We start from the raw sequence: 24,569 nt of genomic DNA, 5'->3' as shown, positions 1-24,569 counted from the left end.
CTGAGACTACTCTGAGAGGAGTGCCTGATTGGCTGTGAGTGCGTATGTGTGAAGTGCTCCAATTGGCTAAGTGAATGTAAACAGCAATGGACGCTCTCAGGAAGTTGTGAGTGCTCGTGTTGTGACTTGCGTTTGGACTCGTGGATTTTGAGTAGCTTTAAGGGTTTTTGTCCTTTTTTTTTTCTTCTTTTTTTTCAATTTCTCGTAAAAAATTTATTTCAATTTGCAAGGTCGTTATAACGAAACAGCGTTAAAAGGGGTAGCGCTAACCGGGGTATTACTGTATTTGTGTGTGTGGGTGTTTAGTATGCCTTTTTTGGAGTCCTACTGTCGACTTTCCTACCCATATCCGTGGTCACATTTTGGACCTTGTCTGCTCCACTGGATTAAATTTGCACCATCTCTATGGCTCTGACCTCACCCTCTCTGACCACTTAGCCATCACTCTGACCATCAACATCCCCGCCCCAACACCAAGGCATTATCGCACAATCAACTTCCGTAAGCTAAACGCTCTTTCACCTACCTCATTCTCATCCACCCTCTCTGAAAAAATGTCCACTTCTCCCTTCATTGACCTCCACACCCCTTCCGACCTCACTGACTACTACAACCACACTCTCTCCTCCTGCCTTGACCAGCTTGCGCCTGTAAAAACCAAAACAGTTTCTTTCACCCATTCTGCTCCCTGGTTTACCCCTGAACTCCACCTGATGAAAACTCGTGCTCGCCAACTTGAAAGACTCCGCAATAAAACGGGTCTCACAGTTCACTCCCAAGCCTACAAGGACCACCTACAACACTACAAAGATGCCCTCTCCCGCGCCCGCTCTGCCTACTACTCTCAAATTATCCACTCTGGCTCCGGAAACCCAAAAGCACTCTTCTCGACAATAAACAAACTCCTCCGCCCCCTGAACACCACCACCCAGTCATTCACAGTAGACAACTGCATCTCCTTCCTCTCTTTCTTCCAACGCAAAATTGACAACATCTACAACAGCTTGACCACCGCCGCACCCGCTCCCCCTCCAACCACCTGCCCCCCCTTGTCCTGCCATCCCCTGTCTCGGTTCTCCCCAATCTCCCCTACTGACCTCTCTGAACTCCTCATAGGAATGAAAACTGCCACCTGCACTCTTGACCCCATCCCCTCCAGCTTTGTCAAAGCCTCCCTCCCTGCTCTCTCTCCACTTATCATTGCAACAATAAACTCCTCCCTGTCTACAGGCATCGTCCCACCTTCCCTCAAAATTGCTGCTGTTACCCCCATTCTAAAAAAACCTGGTCTAAACCCTGACACCCTAAACAACTTCAGACCCATCTCCAACCTACCCTTTCTGTCAAAAGTTTTGGAACGCGCTGTAGCCACTCAACTCAAACATCATCTCTCTGCCAATAACCTGTATGAAACATTCCAATCCGGATTCCGGTCCAACCACAGTACTGAAACTGCTCTCCTCAAAATCACCAACGACCTTCTCCTCTCCTCTGATGCTGGCAACCTCAACATTCTCGTCCTCCTCGACCTCAGCGCTGCCTTTGACACCATCGATCACACTATCCTCCTCACCTGACTTGAATCCACCTTTAACGTTACCGGCACTGCCCTCTCTTGGATTAAATCATACCTCTCTGACAGATGCCAGTTCATCTCCATCAATAACTGCAAATCCCCCACTGCTCCCCTCCCCCAAGGTGTCCCCCAAGGTTCAGTTCTTGGCCCCCTCCTCTTCATCCTTTACCTGTCCCCGCTCGGTCACTTAATCCGCCGTCATGGTCTCCAATTCCACTGCTTCGCCGATGACATCCAGCTTTTCATCTCCACCAAGTCCGTCTCCACCGACACCCACTCTATCCTGACAAACTGCATCACTGAAATAAAATCCTGGCTTCAAATCAACTTCCTCAAGCTTAACTGTGATAAATCTGAAATAATCATCATTGGCCCAAAAACGCTCACAAAATCCACCCATAACTTTGCCCTCAACATCGACGGTATCCCAGTATCCACCTCCCCTCACATCCGGAATCTTGGCGTCATCTTTGACCAAACCCTTTCCTTCGACAAATACACTAAACAGATCACAAAGTCAGCCTTCTTTCACCTGAAAAACATTGCCCGTCTCCGCTCATCCCTCTCCTCCACGGCTGCAGAAACCCTCATCCACGCCTTCGTCACCTCCCGTCTGGACTACTGCAATAGCCTCCTCTATGGTTCACCCTCAAAAATCACCAATAAACTCCAATACATTCAGAACTCCGCTGCCCGTCTACTCACCCATTCCCGGACCCGTGACCACATCACCCCCGTCCTTTACAAGCTTCACTGGCTCCCCATCCCCCAGAGAATCCAGTACAAAATCCTCCTCTTGACATACAAAGCCCTCCATAACCTGGCCCCATCCTACCTGGCTGACCTCCTCTCCAGACACACTCCCACCCGCAACCTCCGCTCTGCTGGTACCAACCTCCTGACCCCCTCCATCCGGACCAAATTCAGATCCTGGGGGGACAGGGCCTTCTCCATCGCTGCTCCCACCCTCTGGAACTCACTACCTCACACCATCAGAGACTCCTCCTCACTCACCACATTCAAAACATCACTAAAGACCCACCTGTTCAACACTGCATTCAACATTCAACCCACAGCATTTAACCCCTGACTATCTCTTCTCCTTCTCCCTCCTTTTGCTTTAAATATTTCCCTATTGATTCTTGTCTTTTTTGCAATTGTTGTTTTCATGTATTGTTATGCATTATGTTTGCCACTCCCTCTGTCAAAGCGCCTTTGGGCTTCTGGAAAAGCGCTATACAAAATAAATGAATTATTATTATTATTATTACTGGAGGTTTCTGATGTGGAATGTGATATAGATACACTGAAATGATCTGAGTTGATAAGACTAAACTACAAATATTCCGTGAATCCGGAAGAATTCCCATGTTTTTAAATGCACGCCCTGTTAAGGTGCGTCAATAGAGCAGTTTAATAGGTCCTTCCATGGCATGGCATTCAAAATGTTACAACATTTATAAAATAAGTAACAAAATGATTGATAACATTTTAACAAAGCATATATTAATTAATACAAATAGTATTAACAACAATAATTAATGGTAGTATCATATTGATAACGCTGGAATATCTCTATCTCCACTTTCTTGTGAACAATTTTAATAAACACTTGCTAGTACAAATTCACTTTAGAGTTAACACACAAGACGTCCAGCCAGGTTCTTCTTGCTCTCGGAGAATTCTGTCTCTATATAGTCGTGTGGTTTCTTTGATGTCAGTGAAGAAAAGCAGACGGGTATTCCAAGGTCACCATAAGTCATTGTATTCCCAGACAAATTGACGCCATATTCCAGATGTACACCATCATTTCACAGGGTGTAGACTAAAAATGTACGTCTCAGAGGAGGAGAAGAGTGGGGTATGAAATTATCTGGACTTTGTCTGAGATAAGAGAGGGAGCTTTCACTTTAGCCAGAAAACTTTATAGCAGGTCAAAAAGGTCACCACACAAGCTTCTCTCTGCTCTAAGTTCCAGCACCGTTTCATTATAACCTTTCCAAAGCTCATCTTCATTATTATTCGCATTTCATTTTAATGGCTCTAAGTAAACACACAAACTAATAAATATGTATTAGTTATACTCTGCATTGTTAACGACCCATGCACCATTTACAATTTGTTAGCTGTGAGTAAGAACTCACTCACAAGGACATTATTAATTCTTCCAATCATAAGGAAGTCTGGAGGAAGTTGTCTGGAGGAATCTGGAGGAATCATAAGGAAGTTGAGTACCAGTTCACTGGTAATTCCCTGTTTGTCGTTAAAGGCGACAAAAAGGGTTGGCGGCAGGAAGGGCATCCGGCCGTAAAACATTGCTTCAAAAAGGGGACCAAAAAACAACAACAACCACGGTCCTCGAAAAGGCCAACCACCGCTTTGCGGGGAAAAATGGCCTCTAAACGGTGGTTTGAAAGGAAGTCTGGAACAAGGACTTCCACAATATGACAACAATAATAATGGTAGTATAATATGGCAACAACAGTAGGAAACGTATCATAACTGCCCTGGCACAAGCACATCTGGGCTTGGTGAAAGGCAAGCTCTTGCTCAAGCAGTACAGCAGGTAGGTATGCTGCAAGGTCGTAAAGACGAATTAAAATTTGTCCACATACTCCTTCCACGATGGGCTGGCTCCCATGCCTCACATCTTGCTCAGCTTGACGCCGTGGAAACCAAGGCCTTCAAGATCATTAGAATCTCGTGTGATGAAGCTGAATCCATGGGCCGATCACTTTCTCATTGCAGACAGGTTGGTGGTCTCTCTGTCTCATACCGCGTCATTCTTAGTCTTGTGGTCTCTGCTCTTTCCTTGCTTTGTCCCCCTCCCCCCCCCCCCCCCCCCTCTACCCACACAGTTCTGCAGGGCGCATGCAGTCCACCATAAACCCCCTTCTGGTGAAACTCTCTAAATCCAGGATAACTGCTCACCTCCACTCAGTAATTCCTCTTTTTTTCTGTCTGTAGAATCAACCTCCACATTCTCTTCAATCTCATTATTCCCTCCAGATCTTCAAGACAGTTGTTTGCCACCATCTCAGATCATCCCATCCAAAAGCATGATATTTTCTCCCCTGGTTAACCACTCCCCACCCCCCCCCCCCCCCCACCCCACTCCCTCTTCCTTCCAAATTTCTGTATCAATCTTGTCCACCCCATATGTCCTCTCCTGCCCCCCATTCCTTTTTCTACCACCGTTAACACCCCAAGTCCATCTCCTCCCTAATTTCCAGTTTTTCATTCCTGAGAGTTTCTTTCTGTGTATCCATTTTGTCCACCCTGTACATCCTCATTTATTCCTCTTCCTGATCTGTTGCATCCTGATACATGAAGTGTTCTAGCTCTTCCATTAGCCTTGACTTTGTATTCAAAAAAAGAAAAAGTTCAGAGTACTGAGTATATAATAGATGAGCAGGAATAAGTACAGCATGACATTGAGATGCTTATGGCTCACCATCTTAAAAGAGTAGATGGATTACCGTGAAATGAGGTGAATAGGGACAGCAAGGTGAATAGGGACACAAACTGAATAAAAGTTCGGAAACTTTTTTCGCTGAAAATTGATAACCATACTGATTTGTTGATATTTGGGTTGAAAGTGTTCTCTTGTTTTTTTGATTGATTATTATGATTGTTTTGATTATTATGTTTTTGTATTAGTGACTGTCCCTATTCACCCATAAAACGGGGTGAATAGGGACAGCCATAAAAATCCTATTTATTCCTATTTAACCCATATATGGGGTTAATAGGGACTATAAGTTGCTTTTTTTTAAAACAAGAGAACACTTTCAACCCAAATATCAACAAATCAGTATGGTTATCAATTTTCAGCGAAAAAGGTTTCCGAACTTTTATTCAGTTTGTGTCCCTATTCACCTTGCTGTCCCTATTCCCCCCATTTTACGGTAACTAAAATAAGCAGGCATTTGGAGGTGATTTCACAAGGGAACAAAGACTGGAACAAAGAAATGGAGACGACCAATGGACTCACCTTTTGGGAGGGTAATAAATGTAGGAGTTGCTGGTTGACCATTTGCAACATGGTAGAGCTCAGTAAAGACAGAGGAATGAGATGGCAGGGTTTGAGAAGATTACATACAAGTGCAGATACATTCAAAGTACACTGCCCCCCTGCCAAAATAAATAAATTAATGGCATCCTCCAGCGTGGCATTGCCGGGGCACCTTCGGCGCCTGGCAATACCTCCGTGCAACACATATAGACGGTATTGGGAGGGAGAGGTGAACAATAATTGATTGATTAATTGCGGAAGTAAATCAATAAACAATAATCGTAAAATAATTTCTTGAGAAATTGGCCAATAGCGTACAGTCACGTGAAACAGTAAGTACACCCCATGTAAAGTTTGGACTTTTTCAACATATTTCAACATACAGCTATTTGATCTTCATTTCAACAATATTGATAGATAAAGGTGATATAATATAACAAATATCATGAAACATTTACATTTTGTAGTCCATTGACATCTCTGACATCAATTCTTCCTGGGAATTCTTCCAAAGCAAACTGATCTCTCTCATGCACAGATTTATCCCATCTCGCCTTCAATTGTCTTACCCTTCCTCCCGTCCATGGTACACTGAATCTTGTGGTGAGGCAGTTGCCCTGAAACAACTTGCCTTTGCCTCTTGGAAGGCTAATCCAACTGAAGGCAATCTCAGTTCCTTCCACCAAGCTCGGAACAAGTGTGTGTCTACCCTCAGGAGTGCCAGGAAGCACTATCTCTCCTCACTCAGGAATGAACTCTCAAACCTGTCTCCTTCCTCCAAATCCTGGTGGCGTCTGGTCAAATCCGTTTCTGTTTGTTCCCCCTCCATCCCCTCCCTTACCTCAAATGGCCACACAGTTGACATCGCACGTGACAAAGCCGAATGCCTCAACTCTGTGTTTGCCTCGAAATCCTTAGTCCCAAACCCATCTCTCTCTGTTCCCACCTTTCCCAGTCGAACGCAACTGCTCCTGGACTCTGTGTCCTTCTCTCCTGACAAGGTGGAGGAGTTTTTGTCAAACCTCGACTCTGATTCTGCAACTGGACCAGACGGCATCAGCCCACGGGTCTTAAAATCCTGCTCTGCCGCTCTATCTCACCCTCTCTCTGTTATTTTCACCCTATCTTTTGCTCAAGGTCATCTGCCAGCATCCTGGAAATCAGCTAACATTACCGCTTTACACAAAAAAGGTGCAAAAACAGATCCTTGCAACTACAGACCAATCAGCCTGCTCCCAATTATCAGCAAAGTCATGGAATCCATCATTGCTTCGGATATGAAATCTTTCCTCTTCTCCAATGGCTTGATCTCTGATCATCAATTTGGTTTCAGACCAGGTCACTCTACTCTGGACATGCTGCTTCTGCTGTCTCAACAATGGATGGAGGTCCTCAATGCCAAACAGGAAATCAGAGCTGTCTCCCTTGACATATCACGTGCCTTCGATACGGTCTGGCACCCAGCTCTGCTCACCAAACTCTCCTATGGTATCCATGGAAATCTCCATGCATGGCTTGCGGACTTCCTCTCTGGTCGTAGTCAACGTGTGGCCCTGAATGGATTTCTCTCATCTCCCCTTCCTGATCAGGCTGGAGTTCCCCAAGGAAGTGTGCTGGGCCCTGTGCTTTTTCTGGTCTTTATCAATGATCTCTCTGACTCTCTGGAAAATCCTCTCTATCTCTTTGCTGATGACTCCACTCTCTGCCGCTCCATTCCTCTTCCCTCAGATCGGCAGTCTGCAGCCTCCTCACTCTCTGAAGACCTGGACAAAATCACAGACTGGTCAAACAAGTGGAACATGTCTTTCAATCCTGCCAAATCTCACTCTCTTACTATGTCTCTCCGAAAAGATCGACTGGACAACCCTCCCATCTACTTTCTCAACAATCCTCTCCAAGAAGTTCTGTCACTCAAGCTTTTGGGTCTCACTATCTGCCATGATCTTTCTTGGGAAAACCACATTTCCAAGCTGGCCTCCAAAGCCAGTCGCCGACTGGGCATCCTCCGTCGTGCGAAGTCCTTCCTCGGCACACCTGAGCTCCTCACCACTTACAAGGCTTTCATCCGCAGCTCAATGGAATACTGTTCTCCCCTATGGGCTGGTGCTCTTGCCTCACACCTGGCTCGGCTTCACGCTGTTGAATCCAAAGCTTTCAAAATCATTGGAATCTCCCGCGATGAAGCTATCTCTGAGGGCCTTTCACTCACTCACCGCAGGCAGGTAGGTGGTCTTTCTGTCTTCTGCCGACTCCTCTCCGGCCTTGCTCCCCCAGCTCTCTCTGTGCTCTGTCCCCCAAATATTCCTACAGGTCGCACAAGATCTGCCAGCAACCCTCTGATGGTTAAACTGCCGAAATCTCGGCTCTCTGCTCACCTTCACTCTTTCATTCCTCTTTTCTCCCGCCTGTGGAACAAACTCCCACACTCCCTTCAATCCCTCTCCTCCCTCCAGGTCTTTAAAACAGCTGTTCACCACCATCTCTTATCTTCCCCCATCCATAACCTTGATCTTTTCTACCCCCACTAATTCACCCCAGATCCACCTTGTTTGAAATTCCAACTTATTTCCTGGAAATCCTGGCAGTGTCCATATGTTTATACCTCTCCCACCCCCCCCCCCCCTTTACATGCCTCCCCCCCTTCACATGCCTCCCCCCCTTCACATGCCTCCCCCCCAAAGCCCTCTCCCTCCCACAGATCTCTCGATGTCTCCATGTCTCTCGGTCCCTGCTCTCAAATGTTGTGTTTGTGTCCTTCCCCCTCTCTCCCCATCTTGTCTACCGCTCCCGATGTTATTTGTTTTATGTGTCTGTTTGTCTTTCTGTGTGATTAATGTTCGCTCTTTCACGAGCCTCGATCTTGTATACAAAAAAAAAAAAAAAAAAAAAAAAAAAAAGGTGTACTTACTTTTTCCACATGCGAAATTTGCATTTATGTTTATTTAAATTATACAATGGACTACAAAATGTAAATGTTTCATGATATTTGTTTTTATCACCTTTATCTATCAATATTGTTGAAATGAAGATCAAATAGCTGTATGTTGAAATATGTTGAAAAAGTCAAAACTTTACATGGGGTGTACTTACTTTTTCACGTGACTGTACCTCAACCACCAGTGTTTCATCCGAAGCTGTAACTTTTTGAAAATTAATTCAATAAGTCATTGATCAGGAAAAAGAATATTTCCTTTGATTCATCGATAAATCAAAATATCCTTTATAGCCACATGACTTGGTCATTGTCGTGTCCAAACATAAGCTTCCTTGCTCAAAAGATGCCTGAGATATTGGCCAAATGAGAAAGAAAATAAATAAATGATTGTATTGCACCTGGGTACACTATTCTGAGATGAAAGTGACAAAGGAATGACTTCTTTTCTTTTCTTTTTTACATTGATATAAATCTCACCATGGGCATGTACACAAATCGCATTCAGCACAAAGACATTAGTTGACATCGGTGCACTTTAAATGAAGTACAAGGACATTAGTAGACAATTGGAAAATGCATGAAAAATGGGGTTTTTAATTGGGTCCCTCACATAATGGCCAGGGGTTCCTCTGACAATGTTATCAGACTTAGCTCAGCATGGAATTCCAATATGCCAACCTGACCTCTGCAGGTCTGTCTGCAAAGATGATCAACTCAGGAAAGATTGTGACAGATTGTAAATCAAAGAAGTTCTGAGGATTACACTTCTGCCAGAAGTTGATTGTGAAAGTACTGTACTGCACCTCCGCCAAAGCTTGATTGAGTCTTTTAGCCATATATTATTACCTCCGCCACCAAAGGATGGAGGTTATGTTTTCACTCCTGTCTGTCTGTTTGTCCGTTTGTGAACAAAATATCTCAAAACGTGGACGGATTCGGACGAAATTTGGCAGAGATGTATCGTATGTGACAACGACGAAATGAGGAGATTTTGGTGAATTTTCGGATCTGGCTACTATTATTTTTTAAGTGATTCTTCACCATTTGGAGATAGTGCCAAAAACGATACATAGCAGGATATCTCAAAAAGTTGTGGACGGATTTGAACGCAACTTGTTGGACAGGTTGTGTGTGTGACAAGGAAGAATCGATTCGATTTTTGTGAAGATCCGGATCCAGCTCGTAGAATTTTTTAAGTGATTCTTCACCATTGAGTGATATGGCCAACCAGGTGGAGGTATGCTCTGTACTGAGTGCCGTTCTAGTTTATATAGAGATGGTGAATGTGTGGGACACCTGGGTATACTCAACTTTTAAAATGATGCTTCTTTAAAAATGACGTATGAATGCTAAATGAGGCCTTTTGTGCATGCACTGTGTGTGTTTACAATGATTCGGCTCTGCTCGCAGGACACTTTTAACCTGCCTTTGTTAGTGTGAAATACCTCATTCAAATCGTCTTTTTAACATAATTTTCAGCATTTCGATGAAAGGGTGGCAGTTTCGAAATGGTTGACTATAATTGTTCTGTTCCTGAATGCAAATCAGACTCGAGGAAATATAGGAAGTACGACAAATATCCATCGATGAGAGGTGTCAAGTCCGCACAATTTCTTGTTAGCACAAACGAGTGGTGGGATACGCACACACTCGCACACACATGGATGGGGGACACTTCTCCTATTACCAATAGATGCAAAAATCGAATAAAATTTTCTGCTTGGTCCGGGACCAAACAAAAATACATATAATGGCACTCAGCCCATACAGCTCTGCCTCCCACGCCCCCGACCCATCCTCCCGGACATGATTAATAGTAAACATCATCATTTTAAACTTAGAAGCACCCAAACCAGATGCACAAACCAGATGTCTCACTCTGGGAAGTCTGCCTGGATGTTAGGAATGACGGCGTCATCTTTCCAATCTCAGACATCCATTATGTAAATCGCCCAGCCTGCAAAATCCACTCACTGACAGGGATGATCGGGGAGGTTGGGTATAATGCGTCCACCCACAGGTCTTGCACGGACCCACATCGTCGGGATTTTTGCAGGATGAGCAGCAATATATCAACTTTTTGGGTGAGTTGATAAGAAAGTTCTCCAATTCCTTCATTGTACAAAGGCACAACCCTTTCTCTCGAGTACTTTTCCAAGTATTTTCGGCTTGTCCGAGAAGCTTTGTGAACCATTTTAGGTAACGATCCTTTTCTGGCACATACATTCCCTGTCCTGATGACCGTTTTTGCTAAAAGTCTCTGTACTTGCAAGCCGAGCATTCTGGGGTGAATTTATTTTGAACATCGCTGATTGAATAACAATCCAGTTGATTACCCAACACTTATTTTCTCCACTTTGAGTTACCTGTACCTGTACCTGTCATTGTCATATAGGACTCTCTGCCACACAATGGAATTATTTTCAAAGGGACATCAAAGGTTTTCCAAAAAGATCATTGACCTGAACTCGGAGCAGGATAGGTCAAAAGACACTGCTTTGAGCAACACCCACCTCCGAGGACAGGGCTGTAGAAAGGATTTCCTCCACGATCATGCTTTAGATTAGTGCTTTCTATCGCCAACTGACAAGACTGTCTTTCACACCCTAAACTACAAGTTCTGTCAGATAGAAAATTTGTCTTGCTCATGAAGGCCTCATCCCTCTCCCCACTCCCCCAGATATCAAGCTTGTGGCCAAGTTTCATTAAAACTGCCAAGTTTCATCAAAACCGTGTGTTTGGTTCAAGCAATAACAGGCACTGCTCGATCGCATAAGCTCACTGAACTAAATTATAGGGCCCTGTTGCTAGAAACCCAGGTGAGCCTATCCTGTGGATAAATCACATCCTGCGAATTAAACTTATCCACTCGATAGCTTCTAGCAACTAGCCCTGGTGAGTTACTAATATGCTTGTTCATCTGTCTGTCTGTCTGTCTGTAACAATCCTTCGCACCGATTGGTTGGACAGCTGCCCTGACTCCACCCACAATTGTCACTTTGATATGTATATGAGATGCTTCAAGAAGAATATAATTAATTTACGATCAATTATTAACACAATTAGGCACTGCATAATTATATATTAAACAAGACCAAAAGTCTAACAGCGGCGTAGCCGGGCTTGTAATATATTATGAACCACAAACACACATGATTCACTTTTTAAACAGTCGCTAATGCTGTTTATAACATTAAACAAAGAAATTTGGAGGAATCCAGACATCCGTGAGGATAAGTTTTATTTACAGAACTGAGGGAAGATCTATTGCAATCTAGATTATACCCAACAAGAGTTGGGTACGTACCGTTTTGTTGGAAGAGACGTAACGCCGATGCTTTTGATGGTCATTTTAACAATCGGTTTGTTTGTGTTTCACACTGAATGAAAAACGTAAAGGTAGAGCATGGCGATTGTGATATATGACAAGTTCGACGATATGAACGTCATATAAATCAAAATGATGGTGTGCGGAGTCAGCCGCTGTACTGCCGTAATGACATCAGACATAATGACATACGTAATCACATCACCCTGTCATGTGACCAGATCCTCAGCTCTGATTGGTATACGTTTGAGGGGACATACATACAAATGGACAAACGCTGTTCTAGACGGCTTTGCCCTATGGGCTACGCTGTAAAAATACACGGATAGACAAATGAGTGACCGTAAAAAAAACCATGACCTGTCAGACATCCACTTCCTGTTTCGATCGTGCTTTCTGTGATGTTACTCATGGCATAGAGAGTTAAATATTCAATAAATACCATTTCAATTAAGTAATGAATTAATATGTAATGACGATGTAACAATTTGCCCTTTTCGACCTCGGCAAACGAGACAGCGGTCTGTTAACTTATGCACCGCCCAAATACCTATGTGGCATTTTCTCAAGCAGAGATGAAACCCATGTCGTTTGAAATTTGTCCGACGTCATTAATTACTTTAACCATGTGTGTACACTACCAGTCAAAAGTTTTTCAACACCTCAATTTTTCCAGTTTTTATTGAAATGTAAGCAATTCAAGTCCAGTGAATAACCTGAAATGGTACAAAGGTAAGCAGTAAACTGCTCGAGGTTAAAAAAATGTTTAGGTTTGCAAAAACGGGAAAATAATGTAAATTGCACAGTTATATTGTAAAAAAAAAAGAAAGAAAAAAAATGCCTTCTTCAGGGAACAAATAATGTGTCAACAACTTACAGCTGTTCTGCAGCAATGTAAGTAAATTAAGCCTTGAAAGTTGATGCAAACAATTCCTACAGGTGTCCCAACCTCTGCTGATTACTTGATTACAAACCCCCTGTCTGTTTCAAAGCAGTATTGGAACAGACTGTTATTACACCCTCTGAAGCATTATTTGGACAATATTGCACTGCAGGAAGTAGTATATTGCTATCATAATGGTGAGAAAAAGGCAATTAACAAAGGAAGACAGACAGACCATTATAACCCTTAAAAGTGCAGGTCTTTCCTTTAGAGAAATTGCAAAGAAAGCCAAGGTGTCAGTGAGTACAGTTTCCGACACCATCAAAAGGCACTTGGAAACTGGAGGAAACTCTGACAGGAAGAGGTCTGGCAGACGCAAAGCCACAACAGAATCGGAAGACAAGTTTCTGAGAGTCAACAGCTTGCGTGATAGGCGGCTCAGAGGACAACAGCTTCAAGCCCAGCTTAACACTGGTCGAAGTAAGCAAGTCTCAGTTTCATCTGTGAAGAGAAGACTTCGAGCTACAGGTTTGACAGGTCGAGTGGCAGAAAGAAAGCCATTGCTAAGATGGCAAAATATGAAAAAGAGGCTTGCCTGGGCCACGAAGCACCGCCAGTGGACACTGCATTCAACATTTAACCCATAGCATTTAACCCCTGACTATCTCTTCTCCTTCTCCCTCCTTTTTGCTTTGAATATTTCCCTATTGATTCTTGTTTTTTGCAATTGTTTTTATGTTTTGCTATGCATTATGTTTTGCACTCTGTCAAAGCGTCTTTGGGCTCCCTGAAAAGCACGATATAAATTAAATGCATTATTTATTATTACTATTATTATTATTATTATTATTATTACTGAAGACTGGAAGAAGGTCTTATGGACCGATGAATCAAAATTTTAAATCTTTGGTTCATCACACAGGGTTTTTGTACACAGTCGAGTAGGCGAAAGGATGGTTCCTCAGTGTGTGACACCAACTGTCAAACATGGAGGAGGAAGCGCGATGGTCTGGGGCTCTTTTGCTGGATCCAGAGTCGACGACTTGCACAGAGTGACTGGCACCCTGAACCAAAAGGGCTACCACAGCATTTTGCAGCGCCATGCAATACCCTCTGGTATACTCCTCGTTAGTCAAGGGTTCATCCTACAGCAAGATAATGACCCTAAACACACCTCCAGGCTCTGTCAAAACTACCTCCGAGGAAAAGAAGAAGACTGTAGGCTTCAAATCATGGAATGGCCAGCACAGTCTCCAGACTTAAACCCCAACGAGCTGGTTTGGGATGAACTGGACAGAAGGGTGAAAGCAAAGCAACCTACAAGTGCAACACATTTGTGGAAACTTCTGCAACAGTGTTGGGAAGAACTTCCCAAACAATATTTGATTTCCATTGTAGAAAGAATGCCACAAGTGTGTTCGGCGGTTATATCTGCAAAAGGTGGCTACTTTGCTGAGTCAAAGATTTCAATTAAATTTTGTTAAACAAAATGATTCTGATTTCTTTTTTATCTCCAATTGTTTATTTGTTCTATGCTTAATTTCAGAGTACATTGAGACGTTAAACTGCGTAAATTTCAATAAAAACTGGAAAAATTGAGGTGTTCTAAAACTTTTGACCGGTAGTGTATATACGAAAATAATTATTTTTGAGTCGTTTATTGTCACATATATCCTTTCCGCATATCTCGTGGGATTTGTAAGTTGGACAGGCGACCGTGATGGGCCATGACCTGCTCAGTGCTCATGGTCATATCTTTTCCGCATATCTCACGAGATTGTGTGTTGGATAGGCGACCTTGATGGGTTGGGAGTAGGTTTGAAATGTGGAGGGGATTGGCATTCTCTCAGCAGGGCTTAAAAACATATCATAAAAGGTCTTTGGCCGAGGTCATTGGTTCCTTTTAAGGATGGCACAAAATTTGTCGACGAGCTCGGCGTACTACGACGTATGCCAGCGTGCTCTTAACGTATAGGAAACTTACCCATAACGTATTCGACGTGTGCCAGCGTTTTAGATGGATTTTGATACGTCGGCATACGCTGGATCGATCGTCATGGTGTGACAGCCCCTTCACCACCATCTCTTATCTTCCCCAATCCAAAACCTTGATCTTTTCTACCCCCGCTAATTTCACCCCAAATCCACTTTTTTGAGGTGACTTTTGTCTTCTTTCCTGGAAGTCCTTGGTGTCCTTGCGTTTTATACCCATCCTGCCTCCCCACAGGCCCTCTCCCTCCCACACATCTCCCGATGTCCCTGCTCTCAAATGTTGTGTTTGTGTGCTTCCTCCCCTTCTCTCCCCATCTTGTCGACCGCTCCCCTTTTTGTCCCCCGTCGCACAGCGGAGCGAAAGGGGGACTATGGTTTTCCCCTCCGTCCGTGTGTCCGTCCGTGCGTGCGTGTGTGCGTGCGTGTTTGCGTGCGGGCGTGCATAAGCGAAGGACCGCATTCGAATTTGGTGTGTGCGTGCAACCCACGTCAAAATCCAAGATGGCCGCCGCCATGTATGTCTGATGCCATGTATGTCTGAACCTTGTGAGATGAATATCTTGAAAAATAAGTGAAGTACCAACTTCTAATCTGGTGTGTGGGTGTAACTCGGCATAAGGAAGAACGCTATTGAAAATTGGGTCGCCACGTCAAATTCCAAGATGGCCGCTACCATATATATGTCTGAACCTTGTGAGCGAAATATCTCGAAAAATAAGCGAAGTACCAACTTCTAATCTGGTGTGTGGCTGTATCTAGGCACAAGGAAGAACGCTGTTTAAAATTGGGTCGCCACGTCAAATTCCAAGATGGCCGTCGCCATGTATGTCTGAACCTTGTGAGATGAATATCTTGAAAAATAAGCGAAGTACCAACTTCTAATTTGGTGTGTGGGTGTATCTCGGCATAAGGAAGACCGCTATTGTAAATTGGGTCGCCACGTCAAACTCCAAGATGGCCGCCACCATATATATGTCTGAACCTTGTGAGTGAAATATCTTGGAAAATAAGCAAAGTACGAACTTCTAATCTGGTGTTTGGGTGTATCTAGGCACAAGGAAGAACGCTATTGAAAATTGGGTCGCCACGTCAAACTCCAAGATGGCCGCCACCATATATATGTCTGAACCTTGTGAGTGAAATATCTTGGAAAATAAGTAAAGTACGAACTTCTAATCTGGTGTCTGGGTGTATCTAGGCACAAGGAAGAACGCTATTGAAAATTGGGTCGCCACGTCAAAATCCAAGATGGCCGCCGCCATGTATGTCTGAAACTTGAGCGGAATATCTTGAAAAATAAGCGAAGTACCAACTTCTAATCTGGTGTGTGGGTGCATCTAGGCATAAGGAAGAACGCTATTGAAAATTGGGTCGCCACGTCAAAATCCAAGATGGCCGCCTCCATGTATGTCTGAACCTTGTGAGTGAAATATCATATCATATAGCATGTTTTCTGCGTCTTCCACTTTGTCAACTCACATCACTTCACCGACGGGGGACCTAGGCGTAACGCTTGTTATATACTTTGTTTGCTTGTTTGTTTGATTTGTTTCTTTGATAAATGTTAGCTCGTTCACGAGCCTCGACTCTATATATATAAAATAAAAATAATAAAAAAATTAAAAAAACAAAGTGTATACATGCATCAGGAAGAAAATAATAGGTTTCAGGTCTTTTATTATCACATATATTTTCCACCTATCTTGTGGGATTGTGAGATGGACAGGCGACCGTGATGGATGGGGAGGGGGTTTAAATGCTTGGAGTGGGGAGAGGATTGATTCCTTAGGGTTGCGAGGGGGTATGTGAGGATTTGGGGTTTGTGAGAAGGGTGCGGGGGAGTTGAGGGCTTGAAGTCACATTTTGCATTCCATGGAATTTCCAAGGGTCCCTGCTCGTAGATTAGAATGTATAAAAGCGTGGTGTTGACTTTATGGTTAAGGTGGCTGGCTTGAGATCTTTGGGTCCTGAGTTCAAGCCCCTGTCATGCATTGAATGAACTTCAGGCTGGTTGACTCAACCCGTAATCCTTTCAAGGTCAGCAAAATGTGTACCAGCTGACTGGTTATGGGGGGCATTGCATCACCGGCACAGTGGTGCCCCCAGAAAATGATGCAGCCAAGCAACTACAGGCTGCATATGAAACCACCACCACAGAAATGTATTTTATTTATTTAGTTAGTTTTAGTCCTCCTCTCCCATCATTCACCATTCATCCCCACCAAAATCATTTTGCACCCCCTACCCCATCCCATCAACGTCCTTCCCTTCACTTTTCGTTCCCTGTATCTGTACCTTTATAACTACGTATAGCACACTTTGCACATTTCTACCATAGATTAGACTAATGGGTGAAGGAATCGCTTTTGCAAAGCATTCTTTTCTTTCAATGTCTTCAATTACCGTGTGAATTAGAGTTCACTATTCTATCAAAATTGACATTAATTTACAGTGTTCTGTTTTTTTGACTGGTGTGCTCAGGAGAACCGCCGAATGCCCGCAACATCCCTTGCGCCAGATGCTGCTTGAAGTTTGCCACGGAAGCTGCACTTCAGCTGCACGTCAAAAGGCACCATGAGATTTTTATAGATAAGATGTACAAATGTAGCCATTGCCCTTATAGTACGTATTTCAATGAGCGCTTTAATGTACATTTTGGGACACACAACGGTAAAACTAAGCGCAAAACACGCAAGAAACGAGGCGGCTGGGCAGTCTTACAGTCATCAACCTCTCAGCAGCACGTTGAAACGTGTATCAACAAGCGCCAATACAAATGCAAAAAGTGCTTAAAGCTCTTCGATAGCTCGTTACATCTGAAAAAGCACTTGAACGTCCACAGAAAGCGCCTCTGCAAGTGCACAACCTGCGGAAAATCCTTCATCCGGTCGCTGAATCTTAAATTGCACATGAGAATTCACAGTGCTGAGCGCCGGTACACGTGCACGTACTGTGAAAAATGCTTCTTTTATTTGTCGGAGCTGAAAACCCACGTGAAAATTCACACTGGCAAGCGTACCAAGAAGTGCACGATTTGCGAGAAATGCTTCATTTACTCGTCGGAGCTGAAAATTCACATGAGAACTCACACTGACGAGCGCCCCTACAAATGCTCGACCTGTGGTAAATATTTCAGAAGGCAATCCCACCTTAAGACGCACATGAATGTTCACAGCAGGGAACGTCCGCACCAGTGTACCATATGTGGAAAGACTTTCAGTCGTTTATTCAGCTGTCGCACACATATGGTGGCACACAGCAGAGGGAAGATATAGGTAGTAGACAAAAACATAGGGGCCGATACACCCCTGGGGCTCACCCGGTAGAACAGCAGACTACACTGACTAAAAGTATTGTTACAGACGCGGTTTAGATGTTATGATGGGCCGAGCGGATGGTCCAACCGCGACCGTTACAGGATCCCCAATTGGCCCGATTCCACCCGACGTTGACCAGATCGCACCACAGATATTCAATCGGGAAACCTCTAAAGCGACCGAAAGCGAAGGAAAAAGAGAAGAAGACAGAGTACGGAGGAAGAACAGATTTATTATACACACACAAGCAATGGATGGAAGAAGCAGTCACACAGGGAATCGTTAACTTATTCTATTCAATTTACTTAACCCCAGGACAACGATTAGGACAGACGACGTTCACACTTACACGGGGGAAATTGCAGGCAGGGATGGCGGAGGTGGGTTGCTGGAGAGGGAGGCAGGGTCAGGTCCCTGCAACCGGCAGGGCTGGAGGTAGCAGCTCTCAATCCTTCGCGTTTTTGGCGGGAAAACCCTCGGTCGCGTCGACGCTGCTGATACTGTAGACGTCACGCGCTGGCTCGGTCACACCTGCTCCTCTCCTTCTGGTGGAGCCGTCTCCCTCCTCTCAGCGCGTCTTTCCAAAGCTGGTTGCCTCTCCGAGTACCTCTCCTCTTTGGCTTGGAGCGTCTCGCATCTCACCGCTCACAGCTCAGCTCACAGCTCCTCTCGTATGTCACCTCTTCGCTCATCTCCCGTCTGGTGAAGCAGTCACTTCCAGTCGCTTTTATCACTCGGGGCGGAATCAAGCCGCCGGCTGCGAGGGCACGCCTACCGGGTCGCTAACCGCGGTGCTGGTTGGCTGTTAGGGCTGTCCGATTCCTCCTTTGCTCATGACGACGTGCCACGCCTGTGAGTTGGCGGCTCCTACCCCCCTCTTCTCCGAGATGAGCACATGGGCAATGGCGGCTTGCGGGATTGAACACCACTCGCACCCCTTTTGAAAGGAACTTTGGAGAGCGGAGATGTTTGGGGAAATTGAAAGGGCCTACGCTTATTTTGTTTGATACAATGCAAAGTCAATCTAGTGGGAAACACATATTTAGCCTACATAGAATAAGGAAATACACTATTTAAAAAGATATATCGTGGCCTGTGTGTAAGTTTCATGGAATTAACTAGGAGGACGGCTGCGACCATTATTTACATTACGAGGGTGTTACACACAACAAAACCATACTTTTCACATTCGTTACACTTCCTCCAAAATTGTTACACTTCTCAAAAACCGTTACACTTCTCAAATTCGTTACACTTCTCAAAACCGTTACACTGCACCCTCCTTTCTTCAGGCCCGTCCTCGGGCCTACAAAACTTTAACTTAGTGTGACACGTAGGTGTAATTCCCTCTACTTTTAACCTGACCCTGAGTGTGACAATCTTAAAACACAAATAAGTATGTCCCCCTATTGCATTGCACCCTGTCTAACAGACTCAAGCCCACAGCTAACCGAATTACGGAATTATTCTCAAACTATACATTTACGGTGGGGAGCATTATTTACAATGACGTTATTTCTTATTTACAACGCAACCCAGGACCTGTGTTTTTTTTTTTTTTTTTTTATGGAACAAGAAAAAAAGAAATTCCTGTTGGGAGGGAGGAGACAGCATGCATTGCATCGATGCACCAGTACCAATACCACCAAAGCACCCAAAAGCACCAAAAGCACCACAAGCACCACAAAGCACCAAAAGCACCACTCGGTGCGCAGTCACCATGGTTCATAATAAACACAACAAAACAACTGGTGGTGGTCTTCTCTTTCTCTGCTGGGCCGATGTTCTTTCCGACGTCTTCTGGCTTCATGCGGCCTACTTGGAAATATAAAAAGCACAAACCGTGTCCATTTTTATTTAGGGCAACAGGGGCCAACTAAGGGTGGTCCACCTGTTTGGCATAGGTGCCACCTTACCGAGGTCCGCAAGCAAGATTCCCTGGCCACTATGGCCGGTCTCCAACAGAGGTGCCCTGCCCCAGAACCTGGGGTCCATCAAGTGGTACTTGGCCGCAGAACAGCGGTCCATAAAGTGGTACATCAACGCAATGCATGCTGGTTCTGGGAATCTCGTGCGCACAATGGCCACCTCACGCACGCTCCCCTCGGCCCCCAATGGCGCACAGGTCATGTGGGAGACAAAAGAGACAATTGAGCGAGGGGTAAGGTCACAAGGGTACACATCAATTAGGCAATGCAAGGCGAAATGCGTACGGAGGGCGAAGTGAGAAAGCTCGTCCCTACCGTACATCACCCCCCTGTCACCTACACTACCCTTGCCCTTACCCCATATGTACAAAAATCTACACATTACCAATCCGTCGCTACTGTCACGTCTCCCCCATATTTCTCCTATACCAAATTCGTCTCCACAATCCCCCACTATCCAAAATTTGCCATCACCCAATTCGTCATCAATCCTCATAAAGAGGAAGAGATGGAACACAAAGCACAATGTCACACCCACGTCATGATGCGTCTCACAATCCAACATTTGCATCATAAAAAAATAATCAAAACATGGCATGGTGTGGAGTTCCTGTCACCTCAGGTGAGTGGATGCAGATGGTGCGAGGAGATCCTTCATCCTAACTATCCTCTAAATGATTTTAACACACTTTACACTACCCGGGGTCTTTCCCTGCCAATCCATTGGCCAACTTACACTATGGGTTCTAAAAACCAATTCCCATTGACCAAACTGTGGTGCTTTTCAATTTGGAGTCTCACTCCCCCGATTCATCTCCCGGTGCCCTCGCACAATTTCTGGGCTGTGACGTGTAGCTCTCCCAGCAGGTCTACCCACCTGCACACCTCCACCACTGCAGTTGCCACCCGAGCTTACCTAGCTCCTCACCCTAACCTAACTAACTGGGGACAGCCCCTCCTGGCTCTGTCACCCCACTCGGTGCCCTCTGGCACTGGGCTACCCGGGTCCGTCCTCCGGATCCTCGGGCCCCATCCACAACAACTACTACCGGCTCCCAGAGCCCACCTGCGGCCTCACCTGGCCGACACCCTCACAGTGGTGGAGCGCCCAACCAACTACACACACTAACAGGCTACACGCCCAGCCATTTCCACAACACTAATGCACCCATCCAAAGACCATTCTTTCACCCGCACCACAGATGCCAATATCCAACCACAATTTACCTATACCCTCTACCTAACACTTACACTACCCGCCCCGAGTATCCGTGATGGGGGTCCACTCTTCCCCCATTCACACCTTCGCACCATCCACTCCACTCCACAATTTCCACCATACTCACTCCACGACCATCCATTCCAATACTCCAGATATTCCACACTACCATTTATTCCACATAGCCACATACACCTGTTGTTGCACACCTGTGCAATCATACCTGGTGCCACCTGCACCCTCCTTTCTTCCTGGACCATTTGGTCATCACAATACACATCACCATCACTCACTCATACACTGCTCCATACACCTGTTCAGTTGCACACCTGTGCAATCACACCTGTTCAATCCTCACACACACGGCATCATCTCATCTAACTACTCCCCTCTGAAACTTGCGCTTCCCAGTCGCCCCTTTAAACTATTGCGCTCCCACGTCATTATCATCCACTAAGCTACTACGTCCCCACTACAGGTATCATTGTCACTAACTAACCTTAACGTTACCTAATGTCATCTTCGCTAGATCCCTATCAATATAACCTAACCCACCCGGGCTAGTTTTCACTGCCATACACCCCATAAACTATAGCGCATTTGCCCCACCTTTGGTGTGAGGGATGGTGGATTGCCCATCCCACCACATCGGGGAGGTCCTACTATCAATTTCGCACACCTAAATCCAACCAATCAAAAATTCTGCCAATCACCGTGCCAATCATCAAATTTCGCCTTTTTCTAATTTTGGGTCCAAAACACTATCCTCATCACCCGTCTACTTATTAGATCCTCTCGGTGCGCCAATTCACGTCTACAGCCCGGCTTCGTACAGCCGAGCAATGAACGCGGGTCGTTTTGTGCCAGCTGCTGGATACGTCCCGCATTCGGGGCAGGGGCGGGGGCTTACCCGGGCCGAGATCCCACGCACCACCTCGGCGTGGAGCCATCCAATGTCCCGATCTCGACCTGCCGGCACGTCTCAATAGAAAGTGGTCGCCATGACGACCCTTCCTATCGGGCTGCCCGCTCCGCCTAGTGGAGCACGGACGCGGCCGTTCCAAGCGAGGCCCAGCGTGGATCGCGTACGGCGGTCCTTTCGAACCCGCCGCGGCTCGGATCCCCGCTGTTCCTCGCGGCACGCGAAGCTGCCCGACGCGCACCGAGGGCCCGATTCCGCTATAAGTCGTTCTAACCTCTAACCCGGTTACCGTCGATGCCTCACCTGGATGTTTACACGCATACGCTACCCCTTTCTTGCTCATATCTCCAGCTGTTCCCATGCTCCTCGTACCTTTCCTTACACACCTCGGTACACTCATTCCGCTCACCGACTTGGTCACACACCTGACCACCGAACACCTTGGCACACATTCGTCGCTCGCACACCTCACCAACACACCTCTTCGCGCCCCCTCCTCGGTCACCTCCTCTGTGACTATCACAGGGGTGCTCTCACTCGCACACCCAACCACGTGCCTCACGACCAACTCCAGTGTGCATTCCCACTCACGCTCTACCATTCCAGGTGTGCATCCTTCCATTCCAGGTGTACATCCTCGCTCACCTGTCACAACCAACTCACGCTCCGTGCCACTCTCATTACTCTCACCACCACTCTTGACAGCGCACTCACCCTTACTCTCGACAGCACACTCTTTCCTCATGCACCCGTCCGTTACACACCTTTCTCGCGCACACTCTTGCGCACACTCTTTCGTTACTTCCTCCGTAACACTTACCACACCGCGCTTCCATGTACCCCCTCGCACACGCGCTTCGACCAACTCACTCTTGACGGCACACTCCCCCTTTACATCCTCTGTAACACTCCTCACTACGCGCTTCCATGTGCTCCCTCGCACACGCGCTACGACCGACTCACTCTTGACGGCACACTCTCTAGTCGGCGCGCACTTTTTCCTCACACACCCCATGGTCGGACATTCTTGCACACCTCTTTTTTCGCACACCTGACCTGTCACACACTTCACCAACGGCCTTTCACGAACACCCGGATCCAAACCAATCCCCAAGCCGACTGAAGCTTTCCTCACATCATATACATTTCCGATTATATCGCCACTCACCTTGGCACCTCGTCTCCGCACCTCTTTTGCCACCTGCAAACTCTTTATTTGGTTAGTGAGCAGCACATTATGAGTTGAGCACCGACCTTGTACCAATTCCATTACCTCCTCCTGGATTTCTCTCTTAGTTTCTGTCCGTCTCTTCTTAATTTCACTCACCTCTTCTTCCACTTCCTCTAATTTTTGTTTAACCTCTTTTATTTCTCGGTGCGTCTCCTCAAGTTCGTCCTCTAAGGCTACCGTGACTGTCTCTATGTGCATCCTCACCTGCCGGTCCTTTGTCTCCATTATCTCTGTCACCTCGTCCACCCTCATTGTCAATTCCTCACGTACCATCTGACATTGCCTCTGTGTCGCTATTAATTCGTTTTTAATTTCTTTTTGTGTCGCCTTTAACCCTCCTAGTACCGCAGTGTTCCTTTGAACCTGCTCCACTAACTCCGTTTGTCCCTCTGTCAGCTGTTCTACTCCCTTCGTCAGACCCTCTATTCCCCCCTGTAACCTAGCCGTATTATTTCTCACCTCTTTCTCCATACGCTTCTCACCTCGCTTTACCTCCTCTCGTAGCCCCGAGACCTCCTCACTCACACCTCGTCGTATCTCCTCCTTCATCTCCTCCATCTCCTTTGTAGATGCTGTCGTGAAAATCAAGTGCAGACACGACTTTACCTCTGGGTAGGCTTTAATATCATTTAGATCGGCAATATCTCCTGTAACAATACATGCAACAATAGACATTAAATCAGAGCATTTCAAGCACAGCAATGGTAGCTTCGATATAACAATGGTTCGCGCAGCGCAGCATCAGCGCAGCATTTGGGGGCGTACATACCATTCAACTACTGGATAATGTCACAGTGAGTCCCGCCGAAGTGTCCGCACGCCCCGAGTGTCCCGGGTCTTATAGACGGCCCCTTTTCCGTGGCGAGCACCCCTGGGTTCACCTTGGTATAATTTCACTACATTCTCCCCGTCGTTAAAACTATACTACCGCTCGGCAGTTTGCAAGCAAGCATCAGCAATAAACCAAAGGGTTACGTCAATCCACGTCAGTCGGTCCACCCGTAGCGGTCGGGGCGGCGAACCTCCCGGCCAGTTCGTGTTCGGAAACTACCGGGCACGGCGTCCCCTAGACCGGAGTCCCCCGCGTCGGAATAGCCGCCGGAGGTTGGAGTCGGAGGGGGCGCCCCCGCGCCTTCGGGCACGGGGGCGGGGGACGATGGGAGTGACAGCGGTAGTTCCATAGGGGAAGCTTCGATAGAGTCCATAGACTCGTAGATGGGTTC

The 24,569-nt window shown here is 45.9% G+C and overlaps 1 protein-coding gene across 1 annotated transcript in view; it reads left to right on the top strand.

The window, feature by feature from the left end:
• The window catches only part of LOC137414450 (uncharacterized), a 93,662-nt gene that overhangs the window by 62,570 nt on the left and 6,523 nt on the right, over positions 1 to 24,569 (top strand). Inside the window, exon 5 of the transcript XR_013621828.1 lies at positions 17,211 to 18,079. The gene's annotated coding sequence lies outside the window, so the exon portion shown is untranslated. The remainder of the gene's footprint in view (positions 1 to 17,210; positions 18,080 to 24,569) is intronic.

The sequence above is a fragment of the Myxine glutinosa genome, chromosome 1 (genome assembly GCF_964187855.1).
Source record: "Myxine glutinosa chromosome 1, kmMyxGlut1.1, whole genome shotgun sequence".
Taxonomy (NCBI): Eukaryota; Metazoa; Chordata; class Myxini; order Myxiniformes; family Myxinidae; genus Myxine; species Myxine glutinosa.
Note: the sequence above shows the minus strand (reverse complement) of the source record. Positions and strands in the feature narration are given on the sequence as shown.